We start from the raw sequence: 20,745 nt of genomic DNA on the forward strand, positions 1-20,745 counted from the left end.
TAGCATAAGCCTGGTTGTATAGATATCAGGGCTGTTTGATGTTGTTGCTTGAGAATAGCATCTGTCTTTAGACCTAAGGAAAGAACAGCTCATGAATGTAAGATATCTTCTGATGGGATTAACATTTGGACTTTTATCTCTATATGCAGGACTACCCTGTTGTCAATTTCTAGTAGTCAGAATTCCCCCTGGTTTTAGGTCCTATGAGGAATTACATAGGAGTCAAAGCTTAAGTCTTCATAGTCACTATACTCATATATAGCTTCAGTATCACTGGTGACCTATGGTTTTCACTGTCAAGGAAGGGTTATTGATTTAATCTATCATACAATGAATTCATAGTGATAGGAGGGCTATTAGGATTGAGATGATGGATGGTAGGAAGGTTCAGACTTCTGTCTACTACTTACTCAACTATAGTGCTTGTGTGAGTTAGCTTGGTTGCTAATATTAATGAAATAATGTAAAGAACTAGTAATCTAATTAGGAAACAATTATTAGTATATGATCATGGGAATGTAGAAGTTCTTCTTTAATAGGGAATGGTGTATCTTGAAAGCCTAGTCGGAATGGATATTCCATGGAGATATAAACTTATTGAACAAATTGAACTTACAATTGAACTTTGACAAAATTATTTATTTTTACCTATATCTCTTTTATATTGAGAAAGACAAAATGGTTATGATGTTGGCTTGAAACCAGTCTTAGGAAGTTCAATTCCTTTCTTCTTTTAAGTTTGTGAAAGTAGTTTCTTCAAATATGTGATGTGGTGAAGACATCCATGTAGTCATTCAAGATTAGTGTTCTACTATTATCACTTCTCATTTAGATGCAAGGCTTCTCATGTTACAAAAATTGATAATATTACTGCTGTTAATGAAACAAGTGAGTCTATGGATGAGATGGCGATTCATGTTGTATATGCCTCTAGGTAGTTGGAGTAATGTTGTGGTGACCCTGAAAGGCCAAGGAAGTGCTGTGGGAAGAAAGATATGTTAATTCCAGCAAATGTGACTGAATTTTTGCCCAAGAAGAGTTTAGTGTATAACCTGAAAATAATGGGATCAGTGGAAAAATCCTCCTCTGATGGCAGCTACTGCACCAATCGATAAGGCATAATGAAAGTGTGCTACTACATATGTGTCATGGAGGGCAATATCTAGGGATGTGTTAGCTAGGATGGTTCCTGTTAGGTGTCCTACTGTAAATAGGAGGATAAAGCCCAGGGCTAATAATATGGATGGTGATCATTTAGTGTTTCCTCCATGGAGAGTTGCTAGTCACCTAAGGATATTTACTTCTGTAGGGATGGCAATAATTATAGTAGCAGATGTGAAGTATGCTTGTGTGTCAATATTTCATACTGGGAACATATGGTGAACTCATATGATAAAGCCTAAGAAACTGATAGATATTATGGCTAAAACTATTCCTATATATCCTAAGCATTACTTTTTCCCTGAATAATATGTAGCAATGTGTGAAATTATTCCAAATCCTGTTAAAATAAGACTATAAACTTCAGGAGAACCAAAAAAATCAAAATAAATATTGATATAAAACAGGAGCTCCTCCTCCTGTAAGGTCAAAGACTATGGTATTTAAGTAATGATTTCTTAACAGTATCATAATAGAATAGAGTTATATTCATGTTATATTATGTATATTCACTGTTTAGAATATAGCATAGTCATTCCAATGCTAAAACTGAGAATGATGATAATAGTAGAACAGCTTTGAGTAGGACTGAGCAAATGAATAATTGTGCACAATACGGAGACATGTCTGGGGTCTTATGTTAGTAATTGTGGTGATAGTTGATAACACCTAGAATTGAGGACACACCTGCAAGGAGAGGGAAAACATAGATCAATCTGACATAGGCAGTGTAGTTTAGGAGAGACTGGCCCTGGGTGAGTCAAGAAACCACCGATATTAGTAGCTTGAGGCCAGTTCATGTGACCAGCTAGTAAAACAGGTTAAGCAAAAGCAAAACAGCTAGATTCTAGATGGGGAACAAAGGTAACCCACAGTTACCCTAAAATTCATTATACACTCTTTAACATATTAAAAATCACACCCCTCGGTGCCATGAAAGGTCCAAAGCTGACCATATTAGGACAAAAAGATGGCATGCCCCTAACTCTCCTTATTCGGAGAAAATCCCACCTCTCCCGACGACTATGCCACCCCACGCATAAACCCCAACTCTGATTGCCCCACCTGAGCATCACTGTGCTGCTCACCTCTGGAGCACACCTGCACTCCCTCCTTGAACATGTACTTTTGCCTTAAGAAACTCCTGCTTGCTTGCATCTGCTCCACCTGCTCTTGAATTCTTTCTTGCATGTGTTTGACCTGCACAGGAATTCTTTCTCCACCAGAGTCAAGAACCCTCTCTTAGGTCGACGTCTCACATAATTGGCAGGGACACCTCCCCAGATGGAACAACTGCCCAGCAAAAAAACGGATGCTCCTACATGGGCTAAACTGCCAGCTGGGGGCAGGTGCAGAGTCTGACCAGTCCTGCACCTGCTTCGATCACTGACAATACTAGCAGAAGTGAAAATGATGGGCGAAGTAGTCAGAAATTTACTTATTCAGGGAAATGCTCTTTCAGGTGCCCCAATTATTCATGGGACGAACCAATTCTAAAATCCCCAATTATAACAGGTATGCCTTTAAAGAAAATTATTACAAATGCACGGGCAGTCACAATCACATTGTAAATTGAGTCACCTCCCAGTAGAGTTCCAGGTTGGCTAAATTCAGCAAAGATCAAAAGGATTAAGGGATTATTCCAATTAATGTGCCAGTTGGTAGATATAATATGCCAATGTCTACGGTTAGTTGAAAATAGCAGCTTATGAACACAGGCAAATTGGGTAGATGAGCATTAGACTTTAAAACTAAAGACAAAAGCTGAGCCCTATTTTGCCAAGCCCTGTGGTGAATAACACATAGATTGCAAATTCAAAGAAGCAGCTTCAGTTCTTCTGGGCTTCTCCTGACTTTTCCTACTACGTGGTGGGAGAAGTAGGCCGAAGCTAGTTGACTAGGGTAATTAGTTGTTAACTAAAAGTTTGTGGGGTAGAATCCAACCACTCTAGAAAGGATTTAGCTTAATGAAATATTTGATATGCATTCATTTGATGCAGGATCAAGTCTTGCAATCCTTATGTTCTCAGGTATTAAGTAAATTATGCTTGCTTAGGGCTTTGAAGGCCCTTCATGTACATTAACCTAAATTCCTAGTTCAGGATTCATTGTGTTGTTGTTAGGGTGAGAAGCATCATTGATGATACGATTAATGGCAATAGGAAGATTATCTGTTCTGTATTTTCAAATTATCATTTTATTTTTTTTAATTGATGGGAATATAGTTAGTGTTGTGGAGTAAGTTAATTGTATGTAGAAGTATAGGTTGAGTGGTGCCACAATGGCCATTGGTGTTGGTATAATAGTGATGTTATTTTTTGTTAGTTCTTGAGTAACTGTTCTTTTGGGTAGAAATCCTTATAGTGGTAGGAGACCCCTAATGATAATAGCACATTGGTGAGGTTGGATGTAGCCTTTAAAAGTGTTTTTGTTTAATATATGTAAGAGTGACAATTTTGTGGTGGATGAATTGAAAATGAATAGTATAAATACAGTAAGTGTCATAATGTAGATTAGTAAATTTAGGATTGTCGTAGTTGGATTATAAATTATAATAGCTGTTATTCATCCTACTTGAGTGATTGATAAAGAGGCTATAAATTTTTATAGTTGGGTCTGATTTAGTCTCCCTTATCCTCCAAGTAGAATTGATATAATGGCTATGGTTAAAAATACATTTAGTTTAATAGATGATAAGATTTAATTTAATAGTATAATTTAATAGATAAGATTTAAAATAGGATTGATATTGGTTAGTGTTTTTGTCATGTTAATAAGATTAGGTCTGAATACAATGGAATTCTTTGTGTAACTTCAGGCTCTAAAAAGTGAAGAGGAAGAAGTCCAAGTTTAATAATGAGGGCTGTGGTTATGATGGTGGATGCTGGTGGATTAAATAGGTACCAGTTCATTGATCAAAGAACAGGCTAATAATGATAGCTATTATGAGAAGTACTGATATAGTAGCTTCTGTTAGAAAATATTTAGTGGATGCTTCCATAGTAGGTGGGCTGGATTTTTAAATTAGAATTGGAATGATGGCTATTATATATGTTTATTTCAAAGCTGATTCAGACTATTAATCAATGTGAGTTTGTTATTATGATTATGGTTCCTAGAATAATAATTGTTGTGATGATGATAAAAATAAAGGGATGAGTACATAAAGGATATAAACCAACATTTTAAGAGTTAGCCCAATGGCTTATTTAGCTGACCTTACTGTGGAATATGGTGTAATATGGTAGCACAGAGATTTTTGAGTTCTTATAAGCTCATTCCTATAATTCTAGAAGAGGGTTTGAACCTCTGTCATTTAGTTTATCAAAGCAACTCTTTTATCAGATATATACATATATATAAACATACACACATATATATATATAGTAAAGATACACATCATATGCAGAGGGCTAGTGTTAGTGGTAGAAAACTTTTTCATAAGAAATATATGAGTTGGCCAAATCAAAATTGTGGGTAAGATGCTCAGATACATAAAAAGGACATTCAACAAGAGGGTTTTGATGATAAAGTTAATTATATATAGTTCTGGTATGTAAGGATTGTGGAATGCTCCCATGAATAGGATTGTTGTGAAGATTTTTGTAGCAATGTTGGTGTACTCTGCTAAGAAGAACAGTGCAAGTGGATCTGTTGCATATTCAACATTCAAGCCGGAGACTAGTTCAGACTCTCCTGTCAATTCAAGGGAACTGTTAGTTTCTGCTGGGGTTGAGATCAATCATATTATGGTTAATGTTCAAGATGGAAAAACTAGTTATAGGTGTTCTTGGGTAATAATTACTTTTGAAAGTGTAAATGATCCATTCATTAATAGTAATGTCAGTAGGACAATTGCTGGAATTACTTCATATGAAATTGTGCTACTACTTGCAGGGCTCCAATTAATGCCTATTTTGAATTTGAGGTTCAACCAGATCATAGGATGGAGAAGGTAACTAGGCTTGATATGGCTAGTATAAAAAGCACTCCTAAATTTATGTTAATTCGTGGATATGGTATGGGTAAAGGGATTCATATTTTTAGACCAAGGGTAAGGGCTAGAAGTGGTGTGATAATAAATTTAGATATTGATGATGTTGGTGATCATAGTAGTTCTTTGGTGACTAGCTTGACATAATCAGCAGAGGGCTGTAATAGTCCATCAGGGCCAACCATGTTTGGTTCTTTGCAAAGTCGTGTGTAGCCTAGTACTTTTCATTCAACTACTGTGAGGAATACCATGGCAAGTAAGGTGGGAATAATTAATGAGATAATACTAATCAGGAACATGCTGTTAGGAAGAGGAATTGAACCTCTGATAATAAAAGCTTAAGTTTTATGCAATTACTAGAATCACTCTAACAAACCCTGTTCTTAGGCAGGGGTGATTATGAATTAATTAGCTTAAGGTTATATCATCTATTAGTTTAACATCTATTAAATTGTATCATCTATTCGTTAACAAAAGACGCTTTTGTAAAGTTGACTTTATTTCCCTTCTTCTTTCATAACAGGGAAAAGGTATAATAGAAACCAACCTGGATTCCTCCGATCATGAGGGATTTTAATCACAAAACAAACAAACCATTCATAGCAGTTATGTCTTCAGGATGTCCTGATCAAAGAGATCATAAACCCTATTGTGAATTCAGACTCTAAAATTATCTCTAGGGTAATTTGTTCCATTGATCAATATTTTGGATCTAAGTGATCTATCATTCTGACTAGTTGGTCTAGATTTTAATCACTCAGAGTTTGTTTTATTCTCTGAGGTCACCCCAGCCAAAATTGTTAGTCCACTTAAAATTCTCTTATCCCTTAGTTTTAGTTGAATTTTATTCTTTTTGGTCTAGTTAATTAAAGCTCCACAGGGTCTTCTCATCTTATGTCATTACCATCTCTTCACAGGAAGGTCAATTTCACTGATTAAAAGAAAGAGGCAATAAAGCATTCATGTGGCCATTCATAGAAGGCCTTATTCAGAGAACAAATGTTTATGTACCTCTGCACAATCAGGATACCACAGCCATTAAACACTGACCACTGGGCATCATGGATGGACCTACTCATCAGGGTATTATTTATGCTCAGTGAAATAAGCCAGGTGGACAAATACCATGATTTCACTTACATGTGGAATCTAACAACAAAACAGAACAGAATGAACAAAACAGCAGGACTCATAGACACTGGGAAGTGACTGGTGGTTACCACGGGGAAGGGTTTGGGGTAATATAAGTTGGTCACACAGGAGTGCAGAATGGATAATATAGTCAATGGTTCTGTAACATATTTCTATGTTGACAGATAGTAACTGCACTAGTTGGGGTGAGGATTCAATAATGTGTGTACACTGTTGTATACTTGAAACCCATATAATATTGTATATCAACTATACATCAATTAAAAATAAAGAACCTCAGGATAATGATAGAATAAGCCAAAACAAAAAAAATCACTGGGTAGGCAGGGCCTCTAATATTAGACATGCCAGAATTAACATTTTTGGTAAACAGACATTTGTGTTTGCTGAGTTCCTTGTACTTTCTTAAATCTTTCTTTAATTGCATACTTGTGTTGGATTAACATTTGATTTGATAAATGATTGTTAGGTTAGCTTTATCTTATTAACTATCAGTGGGCCTCTGTTCTGATAAAAGTTTATGCCAGGAGACATATTTGTTATTCATATTAACAATATTGCTTCTATTATTTAATAGATTAGTCAGTGTTACATTAGGAGTTAGTTTCATTTATTGGAATTAATATAAATATATTGTTGAGCTTGAATGCTTTCTTAATAGGTGGCTGCTCACAGACCAAGTATGATATTGTTTAAACTTATTCTCTAAGGAAAGCTATACCCTGTATCTAAAAGCTGTACCTTTTTTAGACTATTACTTAAATTTATGTTAGAATTATTATTTTTTTAGGGGAATTTTAAGTTGAAGAAAAACTGTTCTGGGCAATCAGTTATCACTGGGCTTCTTAGGCCTTTCACCCCTCCTTTAAATCTTTGCACTATTTTGCCGTAAACATAAGATTGTTCTATCAAAACTGTTCACAAATAGCTCATCTGGCTTTGGAATATATTTACCTTAAGGTCTCTTTGTTAAATTTTTCTAGTTAACTCATTATGCAAATGGCAAAAGGGGCAAACTTTACTAAGTAGTACTTTCAATATTTCTTTCATCATTCCCTTACAACACTTTCTGTATAGTGCCCATTAAAATTTCCATCTCCTATACTTCTAAGTTTGAATAAATGTGTGTTTAACTTGCTTATGTTGAGTTTAGTAATTTGGGGGCTAGCCTTAATACAAAGTGGTCATTTAATATAAAATCTGTTGGGTATAAGCTAGGTACTTTGTTCACGCTATGCTTTGATTTATCCAAGTACACATTCTAGTATGCTTTTACATTGTTTAATTGTTATTTTTATTAATTGTTATAACTTACCTGCTTTCATATGTTTAATAACTATTAGTAAATTATATATAAGTTTCAGTATTTGACAAGGGTGTGGTACTTCATGGCCTAAATCAATTAAACTCTCTCTTCTTATTACTAAATCTTCATTAGTTTTTAATTTCATAAACACTTTGGTGTAAATTTGATGTCCTTGAATTAGAAAACATAGCCCATTTCTTCTGAATCTATGAGGTCACCTTGACCTAAACATTTTTATGTTATGTATTGGCATTGACTATAGTTCCTTTTTAGGGTTTACTGAAGATGGTGGCATGTAGGCTGAATTAGCAAGGATTGGTGAGATTTTTATCTGGATTTATCAATTATAGAATGTACTTTTCTAGAGGGATATGAAGCAGGGATATTAAGCCAAACATCCAGTATTGGCTTAAGAAGTTAGCAGATGATCAGTGTCTCAAGTAGAAAACATCAAGTTGGAATGCAGTCTACCCTAAACAATTTCTTCTCCCATGTAAATATGACAAAAGATAGTATAGCAAAACGAAAGATATGTTCACCTCTCAAGTGTGTATTTCTGACATCATAGTTCATACTAAATTTAGAAATTGGTAGCCCTAACAATTAGCCCCATTTAGCATGGGTTTCAACACCAAGATTTACTGCATAAAGAATAGGAGCGCATAAACCACAAATGACGTAAATGTCACTAGAAAATGAAGGGAAAAAAATCACAGGACATGAATGAAAGAAAATAGATAATAAAAGAAACCAGGACTTCAAAATGAAGGTCCTCCTGGGGGCTTTTTGTAGTCCTATTTCATATGCTACTTTTGCAAAATGCAAAAAAAGTTTATACTGTTTTTACTAGATCACCCTATTCTCATAAAAATCGATGAAATTGACAATTACTGTCAAAAAATTTCTAATTTGTAAGACAAAAATATTGGCCAACCAAACCAAGGTCGAAACCAGGCTACATTCTCCCATTCATGTGCTGCATTACCAACATTTACATAGTACATTTGGATGACATTTTGGAACAAACAAGCTATAAGTAGTTCAGATGCTCCTGCCGCATCTCAACTACTTCTAGCTCTAAAATCCAAGCAACCTAAATATTTCTGATGGTTCAGGGACTGACTGCCAAGGGACCATCCAGGTAGCCCTTGTTAGGCTTCCTAGAACTGACACAAATAGAAGATACCTAAATCCTCTCTTGCCGGATCCTAAAAAGATCCACAAGGCATGTAACAAAAAAAAAAATGATATTAATGATGTAAAGTGCCTATCAGAGAGCCTGACATGTATTAAGTCTCGATAACTGATAGCTCTTGCCACCTCTGTTGCTAGACAAAACGACTGAAAACTGGTTGAACTTGATCATCGTCCTGTCCTTGTTGTGTCTTTAAGTAGCTGTATTAAGTAACTCCTTAGACATTTTCTTTTTTTTGTCCTCATTTAAAACATGGGGCATGTAATCTTGTTTATTTGTGTCTTGTGAGATACAAATAACTATTTTGAAGACTTAAAAAGCACTACTTTCCGTTGACTTTCAAAGGAAAAAAATAAATAAGCCTCTGGTCACATTTAGTCCCACAAAAAGGTTCGGTTCTGGATTAATGTATCTAGTTTACTTTGAGTTTCACTTAAATTAAAGCTTCTTTCCTCCCACTACAATATATCCAGATCCTACGGTTGGGGAAAAAGGGTCCCGTTCATTTCCCCGTCTTCTCTCCTAGTTTCTCCCTGACTCTCCCACCCCCACATGCCCAACCCTTCCCCCACAGTGGAACAAGGCTGCTGTTCTCTCTTCCAGAGTTGAAACTTGTAGGGAAGCAGTTAACAAGGAAGCAAAGGTCATCCTTGTCTCTTTTGGCCAGGACAGATATTCAACACTGACTCTGTCATGTCCACTTTATGGGTCACTGGACATCCTGCCCTTCCTTCGTGATGTCTCACCTGCTGTGTCCTTGGCAGGATAAAGCACCTCCTCTGACCGGTCCTGTACAATTGTGCCCTCAAGTTTAGATGTGCAGCATATACTTTAGCCTCTTTCTACAGAGATCTCATCACCATTCCATATAATCCAAATCAGTCCAGATCAGACAGCCCCCAAAAATAACCCCGGGAGACCCACCATTGACGGAGATGCCTTTTTAAATACAGCCCTCTCTTCCTTCCACCTGCTGGCAGGCGGAACCACCCCCAGCCTGTTGCCTTTTAGACTTCTTGAGCATGAGTCAGACATAGACCCCTGTGTCCCACAAACTGCAGAGGACCAATAAAAAGCCCTCTCAGCAAGCTTCTTAAAGTCACTCCCTGGGCTTGAGGTCAGGAGAAAGAACAGCCACCCTGCCCTGAAACTGAAAAACATGGTAGGTACCTGCCAGTAGAGAGATATTAAGAGCTATTAAACCCTTCTGTAATACTAATCAGATTAAAACAGTAAGTCATAAACCAGAACACAGGCAAGTTAGTCACTGGTACAAAACTGAGTCCATTATTAGATTCAGTAAAAATGAAAATGTAATATATGGTAAATACTTCAATAAGAGTCCATCAGGAAAAATACAGCCTATTTATAAGTGATATTGGTATCATAATTAGATCTCCATCTGGAAAGAAGAGAGTGTGATAGCCCTGCCTTCTATCCTGTTCAAACTTGAGAAGAGCAATGGGTTGAAGATTTTAATGTAGAAATATAAAAAATTTCAAAAAAAATCAGAAAAGTGTTAGGATCAGGGAAAACTACTTCAAAAAGACAAAAAAGCAAGAAACTATAATGGGAAAAACTTACAGAGTCTACTTTGTAATAATGTAACTTACACAAAAAGGCAAAAAATAAATGTCATAGGTAAGGTAAAATAAATGGAAAAAATATTTTAAATATGCCTAAGAGACAGGGGTTTATGTATCTAATGTATAAAAAGAACTCCTACAAATAAGAAAAGAACCAAACATGGGTATGAACCAAGTTCTTAAAAGAGGAAATACAAATGGACAAAAATATTAAGAAAATGCATTTCAGAACAGCAAAATGGCCTCAGTTTTTTCCACGTCATTAATGAACAAAATTTTTAAAGATTTATAACATCCCTTGGAATGGGGTAGAGAAATGATGGGAGCATGAATTGCACTGCACATTGTGTCTATAATTTCAGTTTTGGAAATCTTCTCTATAGAAACAGACATCTTTCTTTCCAAGAGTATACAGGCTAAGAAAGATTTAGACAAATGTGCTGACCTACAGGGATGCCCATAGAGCATGGTTAAATGAATACAGCCACAAATCGAGTCATGTATGAAATGATGGTCCTACTCATGTGAATAAAAGGGGGAGCGTATGCATACAAATACATATAATGATATGTTTCATGGAGTTTTTTTACATGAACTTAGAAATGGAAAAAAGATGTGCACCGAGTGACATTTTCTTTTTACACTTTGTGCTATTTGGCTTTAAAAAAAAAATTCAGTTTTGAAATTTGAAAGAAAACTCTAATGAAGTATGTGAGTGTGTGTGTGTGTGTGTGTGTGTGTGTGTGTGTGTGTGTGTGTGTAGTACAGACAACTAATGCTGTAAAGTTTCAGGGGAGGGAGACAGAGATATGGAGAACCTGGGGCTTCAGGGAAACTAGATAAACTTTGAGGGGCTTTTGAGGCCAAGGACAAAGCAGGAGGAAAAGATTATCTGAAATTCTTTAGATTCACTTGAAGTATTCCAAACCACATGAAACTTCATATTTGAAAAAAAATCAAAGGATAATCCATTTGTGTGTGTGTGCAAACAAGCAGTATTACTACTATTACATCATCTTGCATTAAATAAACTTGTTGCCACAATCAGGAAATTATAGACAAGAAATTAGAAAAACCAGAGGCTGTTTTTATTAGTAATAAATCTGTATTTTTTCCAAGCAAAAGTAACTGCAGTGCAACTCACAAAACCCAAATAAATAAACTCTTCTTACCTTAGCATCCACCACCACCCCTAGTTGCTGCTGCTTCCGTACTGTAAGATCTTCTGATGTCTTTTAAAATTACGTTCTGAGTAACCAATATGAATTACACTCTACTCATATGTGTTTCAGTTTCTTGTCCTCCAGAGAACCAGAGTTGTAAATAAAGGGATCTTGGTTTATATAAGTTTTAATCCTTTGATAAGGTTTCCTTGGCTCTGAGGGTTCTATAAAACAAGGTGTAGGAAAGATTAGGCTCTTGGAACCAGAGCCGCCTCTTGTTGGCTTGTTTGCTTTAAATAATTGACCCTTCCGTGGCCGTAGCTCGACTATAACATTGTATTAATACACTGCAGAAATACTCAATTTGCCAGCAATGTTACTTAATTGGCTCTGAGCCTGTTTTTTTTTTTCCTTTACAAAAGACTTGTTAAAGTGCAACTTGAAGAATTGCTTACTAATTTATTCACTTAGTAAACTAAAATGCTTATATATTGAGAGAGCAAGAGAAGAAAAAAATCTACAAAACAACCAGAAAACAATCAATAAAGTGGCACGTACAGATCTATCAATAATTACTTTAAACATAAATGGACTACATGCTTCAATCAAAAGACATAGGGTGGCTGAATGAATATAAAAACAACACCCATATATATATTGTCTATAAGACACTCACTTCAGATCTAAAGCCACATGCAGGCCAAAAGTGAAGGGATGGAAAAAGACATTCCATGCAAATGGAAATACAAAGATGAGGTAGCAATATTTATATCAGACAAAATACTTTAAAACAAAGACTATAACAAGAGACAAAGAAGGGCATTACATAATGATGAAGGGATCAATCCAATAAGAGGATATAACACTTATAAATATCTATAGACCCAACACAGGGGCACCTAAATATATAAAGCAAATTGTAACAGACAAGAAGGGAAATTGTAATACAATAAAAGTAGAGGGCTTTAATACCCTACTTACATCAATGGATAGATCATATGGACAGAAAATCAGTAAGGAAACAGTGACACATTAGATCAAAGGGCCTTAATAGACATATACAGAGGATTCCACACAAAAACAGAAGATATATTCTTTACAGGTATACACAAAACAATCTCCAGGATAGATCACACGTTAGGCCACAAGTCTCAATAAACTTGAGAAGATTAAAATCATATTAAGCATCTTTTCTGACGACAGTATATGAAACTAGAGATCAATTAGAAGAGAAAGATAAAAACACAAACCTGTAGAGAGACTAAACAATATGCTACTAAACAAACGATGGGTCAATAAAGGTACAAAGAAGAAATCAAAAGATACCTTGAGACGAATGGAAATGGAAACACATTCCACAATCCATGAAACACAGCAATAACAATTCTAAGAGGAAAGTTTACAGTGTTACAGGCCTACCTCAAGAACAGATCTCAAACACTCTGAACTTCCAACTACAGGAATCAGAAAAAGAAGAACAAAGCCCAAAGTCAGTAGAAGGAAGGAAATACTCCCTTGATGTGGGTCCCTAGTAGGTAAGGCACCAGATTATTTCCTCCAGGACCTTATCTAGTAATTTTTTGTACAAAATCATTTTCCCCTGACTTAGGTAAGCCTGATCAACAAACACAAAAACAGCTGTGATTATATAACAAAGTGACTTAAAAGCCAGAGGGAAAGTGCACCTTGGTCATAAACAACACAAGCTTTTTTTTGTTCATCACTATTGGCAACTTTTTCGCAATTCAGAAACAATGCTTCTTCCTGAATAAATATCTACCCAAGGCCACCGTCCCTCCCTCAGCAGCAGTGAAACACAATCCTTTAAGCTGCCGCTGTGGATCCTCACACTGCTCCCAATATTTAATGGGGTTTCTTAACTTTCAGTACTATCTTGCCACAGGTAATGTTGTACCCTAAGACATGTGCATATGCTCCTCTGCTTTTTGCTGGTGAATCTCCCAGAGACCCAAAATCGTTCACTAAAGAAGTGAACAGTTCCTTCTCTGCAGACAGAAATCAAGTGTGGTCCGTATCAGGACAAAGATACTGGTACTGTTAGTTGCCAAATAAAAGCTCTAAGGCCATATGTATGAATCAAGAAAGCAGGCTAAACTTTCAGAGTGTGGGGATCCAGGGAGGTGGTCTTATAGACAAGACTGAGCACAGCCTCTGGAAATGATGAGCTTGGTATTTGCTCCAAAAAATAGGATGGAAAAAATTATATTCAAAGATTTCCAAAGTTATCCTAGAGCAACTTCTGAATGGCTGGTGGAATAAAACTAATTTTTATTTTCATACAGCTGCAAACTTACAAATATACAGGCAGTGAAAGTGTAGACAGAGTTTGTAGGTCACTCTCAGAGAGGCATCTTGGGTTCTGAGTGTTAAGACCCACTGCCCAAGAAAACAGAGAAGCCTCTTTTAAGCTTTATACTTCTTGCTTTCCCTCAAATTCTCATATCAAATTTGCATGAGATAAACACTCTGGAGAAAGAATATTTGAAAATAATCCCATTGTAAAGATTCCTATTGTCTGAATAAAATATTTCTGTTGCTTTCACATTGAACAACGTGGCAACTGTTCAGCAATGATTCATTACACCCTAAGTTCTGATGTAAATACCATCTCACCATGTTGGCAAGTGTGTTGTTTTGATATCCTCCCACTATAAGGTATAGAGACCCAACTGTAGGATGGATAATATAGACAAGGGTTTGGGGCCAAATATGGCCTGCCACCTGTTTTTGTAACTAAAGTTTTATTAGAACACAGCCACACTCAACCATTTAAATGTTTTTCTCTATGGCTGCTTTCATAACTACAGTGGCAGCATTGAATAGCTGCAACAGTGATCTCTTATAGACTGCAAAGTCTAAAATATTTAATATTTAGCCCTATGCAGAAAAACATTTGCTGACCTCTGGTATGGAATAATTCTTCTGATAGCAATAGCACCACTTTGTGGAGGTGTCAACATAAATTCTGATAAAAATTGGAACTTAGGGCCACCCAGACACCAATGTGAAAGGCTGGAATGAATTCGTATGTGGCTGGTGACCCACTACCATCCTTGCCTTGAAAATAACATCTGATACCACAGTTAAATCTCTGAGTACTGTGCTTCCTTCCGAGTCTGCACACCCTGCCTGTACCTCTCTGAACAGCAAACATATTATGTGTGTTCTCTTCCCCTCACTGCACAAGTTCTTCTCTTTCAGTGAGCACTGATTTTAGACTTTATAAAGAGAGTTTCAGGTTGTCTGTAATTTGAGGGGACTCAATTTTTTCACTTATTGCTCTGATTCATCCATTTTGTTGCATACTATATCACTGTAGTTAATTTGTTTTTACTGTTGCCTAAAACTCAGTTGGGTGAATGTACCACAATTAAGTCATCTACTTTCCCGTTGATGAGCATGTGGGTTTGTGAAATAATAGAAAATGTATATTGATCTCTGCTCCCTGTTCCTGGCACAGAGCTCCCCAAACCCTTGTAAATTCTTAAGTGAGAAGAGCACTATTAGCATGTTTTATTCTATTGAGGTGATTCTAGGTAAGCTCTCGGATGGGGGCTGGTCACCAGAAAAACCAGGCCATGTTTAGAAGCTTGGCATTTCCAGCTTCACCCTCACTCTCCATTGTGGCAAGGGGGATGGAAATGGCCTTAATAATTGATCATGCCAATGTGAGGGAGCCTCCATAAAATCCCTATAGTGGTGGGTCTGGGGAGCTTCCAGGTTGGCAGACACATCCACACCAGGAGGGTATCACACCCAACTCCACAGGGGCAGAAACTACTGCACTGGGGACCCTCCCAGACCTCCCCTACCTGTCTCTTCATCTGGCTGTTCATCTACATCCTCTGTCATACCGTTTAACAAACTGGTAAATGTAAGTAAGTGTTTCTCTGAGCTCTGTGAGCCTCTCTAGCAAATTAGTTAAACCCAAGGTGGAGTTGTTGAAACCTATGATCTTTAGCCAGTGGGTCTGAAGCCCAGGTAATAACCTGAACTTGCAATTGGCACCAGAAGAGGGTAGGAGCAGTCTCGTAGGACTGAGACCTTACCGTGTGGGATCTGATGCTCTCTCTAGGCAGACAGTATCAGAATTATGTTGAATTGTAGGACTCACAGCTCATGTCAGAGAGAGAGACACCCCCTCCACACACACATCTCGTCTCAGAAGTGTTGTAAGTGTGGTAACAACATGAAAGGAAATTTGACACACAGGAAAGAAAGATACAGGAGGAAAAACTGGGTGACTTTTCTTAGAATGATCAGTACTTCTAGTCTTCCTTTCTATTGGCGCTTTCTTTGTATTTTCCCAATTTCTTTTTTGTCTTTTACTTACTTATGGAGGACTTCCTCAATCTGATTTTCTCTTTCATTACTTTATTCCTCAAGTTTTATCCATTCAGCTGTATTCATTATGCCAGTTATTTTTTATACATAATGTTCTTTCTCTGTCCTTTTCGTGAGTTTTTGGGTTCTTTTTTTCACATTGTTAATAATCATCCTTTATCGTTTTATATTTATGATGAAACTTAAATTTTTTCCATATCTGTTCTCATATTCTCCTACTGTTTGTCTCTAAAACAATCTGTTGTTTCTCTTTACAAATGTTTCTGCTCTCAAACACCATGTAATTTGTGCCTAAGCCCTCATTTGACTCTGGAGATACTGGCTAATTTGTCAGGCAATGCAGGGAAGTCCAGATCTCATTTTTTATCAGCCAAAATTAAATCAGAGGTGGAAAAGATGTACCCTTGGATATGGAATCCCAGACACACACACACACACACACACACACACACACACACACACACACACAATAAATCGTCTCTTCCTCCAAAATAACTCTTGAGGCCAGGTTTCTATTATTTGTTCCTCAGGTAGAAAGAGCATTAGGAGGAGATATTCTTTCAGTTATAATTCCCTAAACCCAGGACAGAGGCAGCCCCGTGGGTATGTGGTCTCTCAGTCATGCAGGGCCTCAGGCTCAGTGGGCCCTCATGCTTGGCATCATGCCCTGCAAGTCCTTAGATTTAGGAAACAAGTGGTCCAACTCATGTGGGTGAAATTTCTGTGATGATGATGAAGAGAAATGCCTGTGCATCAAGAATGGGGAGCAACAATTTAAGGGATCAGGAGAAGGAATAGTTCCAGGGAGGAAGTTTCCAAGGAAAAACAAAACCAGTACATTGTGTTTGAAGTTAAGCTGGTATATTAAGTGTTCACACTTGCTGATGTAGAATGTAAGCACAGTGAGGACAGTAAGTAGCACATAATAGATACCCAACATGTTAATTTTTCTATATTCCTATCATTCCTTCTATTTTTGAACAGTTCGGGAAGAATTAGTGATAGAAACAAAAAAAAACTAAGTAAATAAAAACACAAGGCAATTATTAACTCCAGGGGAAACAAAAAAGGTGTATAAGAAAATAAATGCAATCATAGCCAGTATCAGCTGTGAATAACATTTACACAGTCTTAACTATATAAACACCGACTACTTATTCAATCAAAACTATTAACTTTATTGGGATGCTATCAAAAATGTATTTTATATGTAGCTGTATGTGGAAATATGTTGAGTGGGTTATTTAAGAGAATTACATCTTCCATTGGAGGAAGTACTTAAAAGGGGAAAGCCAATTACTTAGTTTAAAAAAAAGTGATAACAGAAAAAAAAAACAGTGAAATGTATTAAATAGTTGCCTCTGATGAGAGGAGTTTGGAAATGGGAAAAAGTGAAGTCTCTTATTTTTGTTGCAAATCTTATAAAAGTATTGACATTTGCCTACATAATTTTGATAATTTTAAAAGCAAACTTTTTAAATCTAAAATAAAAACTACATGGAACCAATATACTCAATGACCAAAATTATGTGGAAAATGGGAGTCAGTACATAACAAGGGGAAGTTAAATCACAGTAAGTTTCCTGAAATGTATTACAATAGAAGGTTTAACTATTGATACATGCAACAATCTGGATGAATCTCCAGAAAATCATGATTTGCATTTGCATAACCTAAATGTACTTCTATTAATTCATTTTATTTTTCATTACAAAAGTAAAACATCCTTATTGAGCACATTTGGCTGCTTCTGATTAAGACAAAATTTTATGAAATATATTCAGAAGAAATATATTCAGACTTAGAAATTTATCACATTAAATGTGATAGAATCCCTGAGGGTTGAGAGGAAAACAAAACCATAGCCCTGGAAACAGTCAGACATATATAACTATTTGATATCTTAATCAGATCTAAACATAAATATAGATATGCAGATATAGACTTAGATGGAGATACACATATAGATATACACAAGTATTACAAGTTACAAGTTAGAAATTAGTCTTCACAGTGGCCTACTTCCTGCTCACTGCTAAGCCCTCAAAATAGAAAGGGTAGCAAATTAAAAATATATGTCTGATAAAATACATCATGCCTTCTCACAAAGTAAATGCACAGAAAGATTGATTTGGACTGGATTCTCAGGACCAGTTAACATGAATTGACACCAGTGTGGTCAGGAATGGCATAAAGAAATCAAACTGTCAGCCAGGTCCCCCATTTATAAATCAAATCAGGTCTGTAGCAAAATGTTGCAGATAAATCACAGTAAGAAGTGCCAGAAGAAAGCACTGGGCTCCTTTGAACTAAAGGAATTTATTTGACTGTGGAACTGATGCAGAACGTTGCCTTCAGTTCTGTACGCTTCAAAATAGCACACTGAAGGGAACAACAGTAAGAATAAATGTGGCTTAAAGATATGACATAACAGGAGTGAATCAAAAGGTTTGGTCCTTAGGTGATTACCTAAAAGGGGGCTAAATTAATTATGTTCAGTGATAAGCAAAGAAAACTAACAGTGGCTTAAATGTAGAAAGGTTTCAGTGTTTCAGGCAACAAGAGGGCTTACACAATTGAGAGTTTAGGAAGTGACTCAGTTATGCATTTAGAGGAGGATTTTTTCCATCTCTCCCTTCCATATCATTAGTAGATATATCTTCAGCTTCATACTTGTGAGTTCATGCTTGCAAGATTGTTGCTCTAATCCTAATCTCACATTCACCTAGACAGGAAGGAGGAGAGGGAGAGAAGGTGGAACTAGGGGTACCTGCCTCAGAAGCACAAAGGCTTCCCCCAAATCCCAGCCCACTTGCTCTTCCTCATTGGCTAAAACTGTGTTATGTAGCAACTTCAGCAACAAGTGTGAAAAGACAGGTATTTTTAGGGAGCACATTGTAAATTCAGAAATTAGGGTTCTGTTAGTAAGGAAGAAGGGAAGGATGTATATCTGATGGGCAACTAAGAGCAGATGTGCTAATAAAGGCAGTGTAGAAAAAGAAGGCTTCATACAGAATAGAGCTTTCAGAAACAAGTGCACTTAGGGGAAGGCGAAAGAAAATGGATCATCCTAGGAAAAAGAGATGAAGGACCTAGAGATGTAAAAGGAAAACAGGAATATTCTGAAAAGGGTTATTCATGTTTTGTGATATTCTTAGGTTTGTAAATGTTTTGAAATATTTCTAAATCACCTTTCAATGTGAGGAAAGTAGTTGCATTATGAGTCTATAAATTATGGCCATCTGATAATTGACATTAAATTCCTTTTCAACAGCATTGATAAATACAGAAAAAGACAGTATAGGTTTCTGGGGCAGCTAGTTATGGCTGAAGAAAGGAGGAATAAATGGGCCTCCAATTCTCTATGAACACCAGATGCTGTAATTATTCCATAACTGATAAAATTTGATGACTTAAAAAAAGTCAAAAATGAATCACTGCACAGCCAGCTGACATGTCTCTTTAATGTTCCATCTTCCTAAGGAAAAACTTCCCTCTGTGAATACAATTTCACAGCCACAGAATAACATTTTTTGGTGGTATTCAAAATGTTTTTTTAAACTGCTGTTTAAAATGACATACAGTAAATGATCTGACCTGAACCAAACCAGAAATTGGTTAAACTTGGCTCTCCCAAGTCTAATGATGATGTGAAAATTATTCACTTTTAGTTTGATGTGTTTAGACAAACATTGATGTTATGGTCAATCATTGTTATGATATAACTGAAGTCCATTTTGACAGCTAAAATTCTAAAATCTCATGTAAACCAGAAAATATTTTCAAAACTAAAAAGGAATGATTTGCTACAACTTTCATGTAAATCTGTCTTGGGTTAGTGTGAACTTGAAAAAAATTAACGGATAATGCAGTATTTGTTGTATCATTTGAAACAACAGAAATGTTTTCCTTTTAAAACAGGTAAAATTCTTTAAGAAATACAATCTATTCTTAATTTCAGTATTTTATATCAACTAAAATAAATAAACCACATCCATTTAATACCACAATGTAACATTTCTCTCATTTGGAAGGAAATATGCTTTACCTTGTTTACATCATCATTTGCTTTATGGGTAACACAAGTGATTTCAATAAACAAAAATATAAATACAAAGTGTTGCTCCTTTCTATTCCCTTATAGCTACCTATATATAGCTACTATATCTACTCCCTTATAGCTAGTATAACTAGCTGTGGAAATATTTTATTTATTTTGAGGAAAAAAAAACAGGAATTTTTCTTATCTTCTATGTAGCTGATGTTAAAATGTTGCCTTACACTCTAAAATGGAAAATAATTAAACATCAAGATAATTAAATCCTTCAATTGATGTCACAATAACTTTATATGTAGAAAGCATACAAATTAACAAATAAATACCATGGAACATAAATGGAAATGATTTATTCAAAAGCAGCATGAAAGCTATAAGGTCCAAACATAATATTCTTTATTTACAGACTATACAGAAAAAGTATATGCAAATTGTATTATAATAACATTTCACACTGAAGGACATCTTTCAGAAATTTTACTCATGACTCAAAACTTTTAAAAGGCGGGGGATTAAAGATGGCGGCATGAGAGGAGAGACAGTGGCTTCCTCCTAAAACTGGATACAATTATAAAATTTAATTGGCGCAACTAATCCTGAGAGAGCAACAGGAAAGAGGACGCGTCAGACTGCACACACCTGGAGAAAAGAGCAGACCTCAGCGAACGGGGTAACGTACCAGAGCTGTGGCTCCCGGGACCCAAGCCCCTCCCCCACCCCAGCTCACTGGCGGGAGGAAGACAAACGGAGCAGGGAGGGAGTGGAA

General features: G+C 36.2%; 1 protein-coding gene across 2 annotated transcripts in view; it reads right to left on the minus strand.

Moving 5' to 3' along the window:
* SLCO1A2 (solute carrier organic anion transporter family member 1A2) overlaps window positions 1-11,865 on the minus strand; it is a 120,324-nt gene extending 108,459 nt beyond the window's left edge. For both annotated transcript variants that reach the window (XM_036889505.2, XM_057491714.1), the window contains exon 1: window positions 11,567-11,865. The gene's annotated coding sequence lies outside the window, so the exon portion shown is untranslated. The remainder of the gene's footprint in view (window positions 1-11,566) is intronic.
* Window positions 11,866-20,745: the final 8,880 nt, after the last annotated feature.

Source organism: Manis pentadactyla, chromosome 14 (assembly GCF_030020395.1).
Source record: "Manis pentadactyla isolate mManPen7 chromosome 14, mManPen7.hap1, whole genome shotgun sequence".
Taxonomy (NCBI): domain Eukaryota; kingdom Metazoa; phylum Chordata; class Mammalia; order Pholidota; family Manidae; genus Manis; species Manis pentadactyla.